Source organism: Mixophyes fleayi, unplaced genomic scaffold, assembly GCF_038048845.1.
Source record: "Mixophyes fleayi isolate aMixFle1 unplaced genomic scaffold, aMixFle1.hap1 Scaffold_3807, whole genome shotgun sequence".
Lineage (NCBI taxonomy): Eukaryota > Metazoa > Chordata > Amphibia > Anura > Limnodynastidae > Mixophyes > Mixophyes fleayi.
Window position 1 is genome coordinate 15,187 of NW_027447792.1, and position 9,033 is coordinate 24,219.

The 9,033-nt window shown below is 42.0% G+C and overlaps 1 pseudogene; it reads right to left on the reverse strand.

Moving 5' to 3' along the window:
• Positions 1–2,104: 2,104 nt before the first annotated feature.
• LOC142133545 (acyl-coenzyme A diphosphatase NUDT19-like) lies at positions 2,105–6,057 on the reverse strand (annotated as a pseudogene).
• Between the last annotated feature and the right edge of the window lie 2,976 nt (positions 6,058–9,033).

Sequence of the window (9,033 nt, forward strand, 5' to 3'; positions counted from 1 at the left end):
GTATAGTTCATCCCCTACCAAATAAACACAGAAATCAGGTATATACATCAAATACGACAGGTCCTTCTTTTCACAGATCTAATAATAATTTTAAAGCCCAAGGAGGTTAAACCTATAGAACTGCAATGAGTTTCCACTACTTTGTCTAAATATATATATAAATATATATATACACACACACACACATGACAATTTGTATAATGACTATTATGGGTTATGAGCTTAAACAGTTTGTTCCAGCATGTAAAATGTGTCCACATTGCAGACTTCCTATGAAACCCCCCAGCTGTACAGTATAATAAAATGTTAACTTGAGGGGAAAAAAGATCACAACAAATATATCCAGTTCTATCTGATGTATATATAGTATTTAACAATTGGATGGCTAATAGACACACACACGCAAAAAAAACCGTATAGAATTATAAATGGTCCCAAATTTGTTTTGCACCGATTACATTAAATAACAATTCTAAGTTTGCCATTTTTATACCAAGGGGTATATTTACTAAACTGCCAGTTTGAAAAAGTGGAGATGTTGCCTATAGCAACCAATCAGATTCTAGCTGTCATTTTGTAGAATGCACTAAATAAATGACAGCTAGAATCTGATTGGTTGCTATGGGCAACGTCTCCACTTTTTCAAACCCACAGTAAATCTAGCCCCAAGTGTATTAAAAATATGAATGCTGGGTCGACGTTACAGACCAATGATCATATCATATCTAAAATAGATCTCTGGGCTTCTAAACTAAAGGACATGTTGCTTCTTGTTCTCGTCCTTCACCGACAAACTCCCCTTCCCCAGAATTCCACCAACAAAGGGTGAATCTTGGCTATAAAGTGGCTTTTTGTGGATGGAACAGAACCTTCATTTACCAGACAGGAAACTGTACGACATTACTTCTTCATTGGTCCACGTTTTACATGGATAGGGTCACAAGCCTAAATTTGGGCATTTTCACTGCCCCTGATGAAAACATGAACCCACAATTCATCTGCCGAGTACAAAGCCTATTCTGTTCAGGTATACAATAGTCCTAGACTCCCTAGCCATACCTGCGGTTTTATTCCACTGGGTTTATGATCTCTCAATACCACCGAATGTTAATATTTCCAAGAAAAAGTTCACTAATCATAGATTATGTCTCCAAACAAGAAACTAACTACAGTCCATAACTTATTGTGTATAGATTTAGATTACTCAGAGGCTAAAAGCATATGTTATTGTATTACAACTGGTAAGCAGCCAAAAACTCCCATTTTAAGCAATCACCTACAATGTAATTTGCTGGTTTTAGTGGATTTTTTGATACCTGTTCAACAGTTACGATTTTCCTGTAGTGGCATGGGATGAAATTATCTTCCTAATTAGGAGACTATAAACATTATGCTTTAATAAAAGTTTTAGATTTACTGCTAGATATACATGTAAATGTAACAGTGATTTTTATAACGGCTTCAATCTATGCTGTGCAAATTTAAATATACCAGATCTTGATCCCAATATACATTATTCTAAAGATCATCATCATCACCATTTATGTATATAGCGCCAACATATTCTGTAGCGCTTTACAATTGGGGACAAACATAGTAAACTAATAAACAAACTGGGTAAAACAGACAAAGAGGTGAGAAGGCCCTGCTCGCAAGCTTACAATCTATGGGACAATGGGAGTTTGACACATGAGGTTAAGTCTACATTTGCAGTCGGCCCAGCCAGACTGCAAAGGTAAAAGTGACTCAAGCTAAATGATCCTGTCACACAACAATGTTGGTCAAGGGGTAGTTGTATAACGGTTGGTAATAGGGTAATGTAGTGAGGTTAAGAGGGTGGTTGAGGAATATTATAAGCTTGTCTGAAGAGGTGGGTTTTCAGAGAACGATCCTATTATTTATTTAATAAGTCATGTACTTTTTATTTAAAGCCATTTTTTAAAATTCAATAGTATTTAAATGAGAAACATTTGTTCACTGTTTTGCAATTACCCCACAATGATTATCATAACTATTTGTTTGTCTGCTGTATGTGGAGAACTTTCACCTAGAGATAATTTCCATGGTAAAATAGTCATATGCTTTTTTCCACACAGAGGTCAGCTTAATTCACATAAGTTATACCTGCAAACGTATGTAACATCCCGTCTTCGACATGAACCATAACCGGCAACCACCTTTCGCAGCCTTCCAGGGCGCGATGTAGGCTGAACCTCTGTAACTCCTTAATCGTTGTGAAGTTACACAATCTGCTGTAGAATTGAGGAGGTGGGATCCGGGTTTGCTGATATCTATATTCGTCTATGGCTTCCTCCGGTGTCCACCGCTTAAATATAAAAACGCTACGGTTGCAGCACATGAAGACACGGGAATAGAATGTCTGATAATAGGTATAACAAGTTATTCTTCACTGGACACAAATTCCCCTGATGAGAGCAAATTTTACCCAGTTTAACCTCATCCTTCTCCAATAAACATGTTATAAGGGTTGAAAAGTGGAGAAGTTGCCTATAGCAACCAATCAAATTCTGGCTATCATTTAATTTAGTACATTCTACAAAATGATAGCTAGCATTTGATTGGTTGCTATAGGCAACATCTCCACTTTTCAAACCCCCTGGAAACTAGTAGCTTGATATATTTACCCCCAGAAGTTGATCATATACAGTACTAAGATTCTTACAGCATCAACAAGGAGATAGGACACATGTCTTCATTACATACAATTATTCAAAACAAAATTATATAATATAGACCAGACTCCAATTTTAAATGAGCAATGTCCCCAAATAACATGTTGCATTGCAACAACATTCAACAGATGTTGTCAATTACATCATATAGACCAGTGATGGGCAACAGCCGGCCCTCCGAGCAATCATCTGCGGCCCCAGCTCCTACCTGCTTTAATGTCAGATGTGTGTGTTATAGCTTGTAACACTTGTATAAAATGCCTGCTGATATGTTATTACAGATAGAGGTCTGTTTCTTTGATTACACTTATTGTTTCAACTTATTACTGAGATTTACTACGCTGACCCAGGTTGTCAATGACTTGATCACAGCAAAAAATAATAATCATTACTCTCTTCTAATTCCCCTGGATCTCTCTGCTGCATTTGACACTGTTGACCACTCTCTCCTCATACAAACGCTACAATCTCTAGGTCTTGAAGGCACTGTCCTATCCTGGTTCTCATCCTACCTATCTAATCGCTCTTTCAGTGTTAATTTTTCTGGATCCACCTCTGCTCCGCTTCCTTTATCAGTTGGAGTACCACAAGGCTCAGTCCTAGGTCCTCTGCTATTCTCTATCTACACCACTTCTTTTGGAAAACTAATAAGCTCCTTTGGATTTCAGTATCATCTCTTTGCGGATGATACACAAATCTATCTATCCTCTCCTGATCTCTCACCATCTGTGTTGTCTCGCGTTACTGACTGTCTTTCTGCCACTTCATCTTGGATGTCTTTTCACCAACTCAAACTCAATCTTTCAAAAATTGAATTAATAATATTCCCACCCACAAACAGAAGTTTCCTGCCTGACATTTCTATTTCTGTTGATAACATGACCATAAATCCCACCCTGCAAGCTCGTTGCCTAGGTGTAATCCTTGACTCACAACTGTCGTTTATTCCCCACATCAACTCTATATCTAAATCATGTTACATACACCTACATTTTCAGAATACGCACATATCTGACACAAGACACTGCAAAAACATTAATTCATGCACTCATCTCCCGCATCGACTATTGCAATTCCCTCCTTACTGGTCTTCCCAAAGTCAGACTTGAACCCTTACAATCTATTTTGCATGCAGCGGCTAGATTGATTTTCCTTGCAAACTGTTATTCCTCTGCTGAGCCACTCTGTCAGTCTCTACATTGGCTGCCTGTATTTCATCGAATCCAATATAAAATTCTTCTACTATCATATAAGGCCATCAACAAAATTGCACGGACATACATCTCGTCACTTGTCTCAAAATATCTCCTTACTCGACACCTCCATTCTGCACAAGATCTGCGTCTCTCATCCACTCTCATCACATCCTCCCACTCTCGATTACAGGATTTTTTCTGGGCTGCACCCACTTTGTGGAATTCCCTCCCTCGCACGATAAGACTTTCCTCTAGTCTTCAAACCTTCAAGCGTTCACTGAAAACCCACCTCTTCAGACAAGCTTATGATATTTCTCAACCACCATCTTAATTCCCTAGATTACCCTATTACCACCCTCTACACAGCTAACACAAGACAACAACCCTCTGACCAACATTGCTGTGTGACTGATCACACAGCCCACTCAATACTTTACTTTTGCATTCTAGCTGGTCCATTGTGCAATATGATGTAGCACATGCCCTTATGTTTCAAACTCCCATTGTCCCATAGATTGTAAGCTTGCAAGCAGGGTTCTCTTACCTCTCTGTTTGTATTACCCAGTATTGTTTTATTAATGTCTGTTCCCAATTGTAAAGCGCTACGGAATCTGCTGGCGCTATATAAACAAATGTTGATGATGAGATTTAGGGTAATGTGTGGCCCTTTTGAAGGTTAGAGGGCCACTGAAGAGAATCAGGTTGCCCATCACTGAAATAGACATTCTGATGCCATAGCCTGATAAGGACACCGGGATCCCCTTATAAAAAATCTTTTTAAGGTTATGTTCTCCACTCTCTATTTTTTTTCCAACCTAATCAAGGCATTATAGACCCAAAGAGTCTAATTTGTGGATACTAGTCCTTTTCTATCTGTTGTCATTGGTTAGATACACTCTCTAACATTGTGTATCTAATGGTATCTTTATCTTATCCATGAAGCGGGAATCGCATGTGCACATCTGACCTCCACACAGTATCATCTGTCTGTGAGGTAGAAATCACAAGCGCAAAGGTATTGAGGGTACAGTTCTGAGCTTTTACTTAATCATCATCATCATTTATTTATATAGCGCCACTAATTCCGCAGCGGTGTACAGAGAACTCATTCACATCAGTCCCTGCCCCACTGGAGCTTCCAGTCTAAATTCCCTAATATAGACACACACAGACACAGAGAGGGAGACAGACAGACAAAGAGGGAGACAGACAGAGACTAGGGTCAATTTTTGATAGCAGCCATTTAGCATACCAGTATGTTTTTGGAGTGTGGGAGGAAACCAGAGCACCTGGAGGAAACTCACACAAACACCGAGAGAACAAACGAACTCTACACAGATAAGGCCATGGTCGGGAATCAAACTCATGACCCCAGTGATGTGAGGCAGAAGTGCTAACCACTGAGCCACAGTGCTGTTACTTAATGGTTTACAACTCACTTTGAATCCGGAGACTTCTTTCTGATCATCCGCGGCGATCGGCTTGCTTGGTAGACAGCAGATGAAGAACGCTGTATCGTAGCGCCTGGCCTTAGAACTCTTAGAGAACAAGGGGGTCAGCCAGTTGCCCCACTCATGCAGGGCCCAGATGTTGGGAACACATCGTAGCTCCTTGCACATCTCAATAAACTGCTTTGGATTATCCTGAACCTCCTCTCTCCACCTGGCAACTGCGTCTAGATTTTGTCGATAGGCATCTGCGAAATTCTGGTTGTCTTCAATGGTTGAGTCCTCAGGAACGACTAATAAAACACCAGACTCTTCAAACGTCTCTCTTATGGCGCAGATGCGGAAAGCGACCTCTCCGGGAATCAGCGAGCCAAATTTGGTTCTGTCCGTAAGGAACATGGGGGATCGAGTGCTGGACGGCTGGTTCACCACACCTAAGCCAAAGTTGGGTTTCTGGATGTGTCTCTCAAACAGTTTCACCCATTCGTTGGAAAAATCGGAAGCCTCTACAAGGCCTCCGGGAAACACAAAGGCATTTGGCATGAATCCACTTTTCTGGCTGCGTTTCAGTAGCAGAACTTCATAATCAAAATTGTTTTTCTTCTGGTTGTCATTTCTGGCCACCTGAGTCATTACTTTTGGAATGATGTTTCCATGTTGGGATCCAGCCGCTAAAATTAGGGTGGCAGCTTATTTCCAGTGTCTTAAGGTGTTGTTCATTCTGCCAATCGCGGATTGAAACAGAAACTACTATATGGTATGTTGCTAATTCGTATTCTAATGAAACGCTGGCTGTAGGCAGAAAAATTAATGTGTTAATTGATAAGCCCCTTCAAATTGTACATTACCATACACAAAGACTGAATGGCCATTACATTGCTCTGTCCTAAAAAATACTAAACACGTATTCTTGAACCTTCATTTCTTCAGCCTACAAAGATACCTGTTTGTTTATTAACGAAGAGGAGGAGACCCTTGAAACTTTATGTATATTTTGTAATAATTATTTATATAATGGCTTTCCCACAATAGGACCATTTTACATTGTTGTGGAGGATGAGGCAGCCAACTTGGGCACGCTCAGTCCCTGCACCATTGGAGCTAACAGTCTAAATTCCCTACCACAGACACAAAGACACACTAGGGTCCATTTTTGTTGGAAGCCAATTTACTAGTATGTTTTTGGACTGCGCAAGAAGAGAGCCACAAAATACAGAGAGAACAAACAAACTCCAAACAGATATGGAGTCCTGGTAGGACTTGAACCCATGACCCCAGTGCTGTGAGGCCGCAACGCCAATACTATACAAGTGCAGTGACAATATAAAAGTTACATACCATGAACAAAAGCTGGAGCAGAGGAGAGAGAAGCAGAAGAAACACCAACCGCTACCACCACTGCTTCTCCTAAAGACACAGTCAGGGGCACCGAGAGGGGATGGAAGCAGAGCCAAAGTACTGACTCTGAAGTGGGAGGGGCCACCCATTTGATGTGGCTCCCCCTTCTGTGCCTATGGAAGGGGCTCCAAGGAGTTGCTGTATAGGGGCCTAAGATTTCTCTTGACGGCCCTGGAGATAGTACTGGTGAGTACCCTGGGCCATGGGAGAAGGAGAGGCACAAGGAGGATGTATGAAATAGTCTCCTATTTCTCCATATTCTATATACAGGCATATAAAACTATATTGGCTAATTGGGGGCATAGTATTGACTATATAGTGACATGAGAGGTTATATTAATGTACACTGGCTATGTGGTGGCATGAGGATAAATGGAGGCTGTGTTGACATATTGGCTGTCTGGGGTTTATGTGAGTGTATATGGAGGCATTTGAAGACACAGTTTCATCTAACATAGGTTATTTTGTCATACTGTGCACATTACATTTTTGCTGTATATAAATTTGTTTTACCTTAGTATGCATGCCAAGTATTCACTTCTATGCTGCTATCAACAGAACCTTACATCAGTGGTAGATTTTATTATAAATATATAGAATATTCATTTTTGCTGTAATAGCATAATACGGAACATTAAATGTGTCCAGTGCACCGATAATGTTGATATTTAACTGTTTGGCTCTAATTTTGTTAGGAACTCCCAAGTCAGTACAGTGAAACTCGGGAACTGCTCTGAAGGCCAGGTTTTCGCTGGAGCCCCTAGTGGTGGGACAGACTGGGCTGCGGGCCGACCAAGGGTCGAGTAACGTATACTGTCTTAAAGGAGTTCCCAGAAGTGGAGTGATTGGTGGACTGTAGTATAAGAAGAATCCTAGGTCAAAAGGTCACAGGCACAGATGCAATATCCAAGGGCAAGCGAAGGGTCAAACTCACAGGCAGAGAGGCAAAATCCGAATTCCAGGCAAAAGGTCAAGGTCAGAAGAGAAGGGTCACAGGTCCAATAACAAGCAGGGGTCAAAACACGGGTAGTCAAATCCAAGGTAGCAGGAACCAAAATGGATAGCACAAGCAGGCAGCAGGACTGAGGACAGAACGCTATAACCAGCAGTGAGGCTGCAGACCTCACTGCCCTAAATACCACAAGCCACCAATCAGAGCCTAGCTCTGAGTCTCACACAGCCCCCATATAAATTATATTAATCAGCCCACAGGCTGTGTTAAATTGCGCGCATGCGCCTGGCCACTAGTACCGCTGGGACGCAGCGCTAAAGTATCAGCATCGGACCGTTGCCTTGGCAACGGCCGACCAGGAAGTGGAAATGACGTCCCGGTCGTCAAGGTGACGGCCGGGACGCTAGCAGACCCAGGAGGCGAGCCGCGGCGGCTCGTATCAATACCCCCCCCCTTGAGGAGGGGTTAAGGAACCCCGACACCCAGGTTTAGTGGGAAATTTCCTGAAAAATTCTTTAATGAGTCTCCCAGCATGGAGGCGCCTCCGCGGTATCCAGCATCGCTCCTCAGGGCCATAACCCTTCCAGTGTACCAGAAACTGAACTTGGCCTTGGACTCTCCTTGAGTCAAGGATTCTTTCAATGACATATTCCTGGTCTCCATTCACATCCAACGGCCGAGGCCTGCTAGAGGAAGGCTGACTGAATCTGCATGGAGCAGCGACTTTCTTCAGAAGCGAACAATGGAATGTCGAGGGTATTTTTAAAGACGGTGGGAGTTTCAACCTGAAAGCCACTGGATTTATCTTTTTCTCAATTGAAAATGGTCCAATGTATCGGGGCCCCAGTTTCTTGCAAGGTTGCCTCAACTTGATGTTCCGTGTGGACAACCAAACCCGATCTCCTACCTTCAGAGAACATGGCACACTATGGCGATCAGCGAAAGCCTTGGATTTTTACGAGGCTTGACCCAGGGCAGAGTGCACCTTTTTCCAGATAGATCTCAACCTGGCCGTAAAAGCAGGTGTTCCAGAATCCCCACTGGGAACAGCAGTAGAGAAAGATTTAGACTTGGGGTGAAATCCAAGGTTGCAGAAGAACGGAGATGTGTGTATTGTGGAATGGCAGGAATTGTAAGCGAATTCCGCCCAGGGCAAGAGAGAGGACCAGTTATCATGAAATTTTGAAACATAGATGCGTAAAAACTGTTCCAAGGACTGGTTGGTTCTTTCTGTCTGTCCATTCGACTGCGGGTGATACGCTGAGGACAGACTGATAGTGATCCCAATGGACTTACAAAAAAATCTCCAGAATCGTGCAATAAACTGAGATCCTCTGTCCGAGACA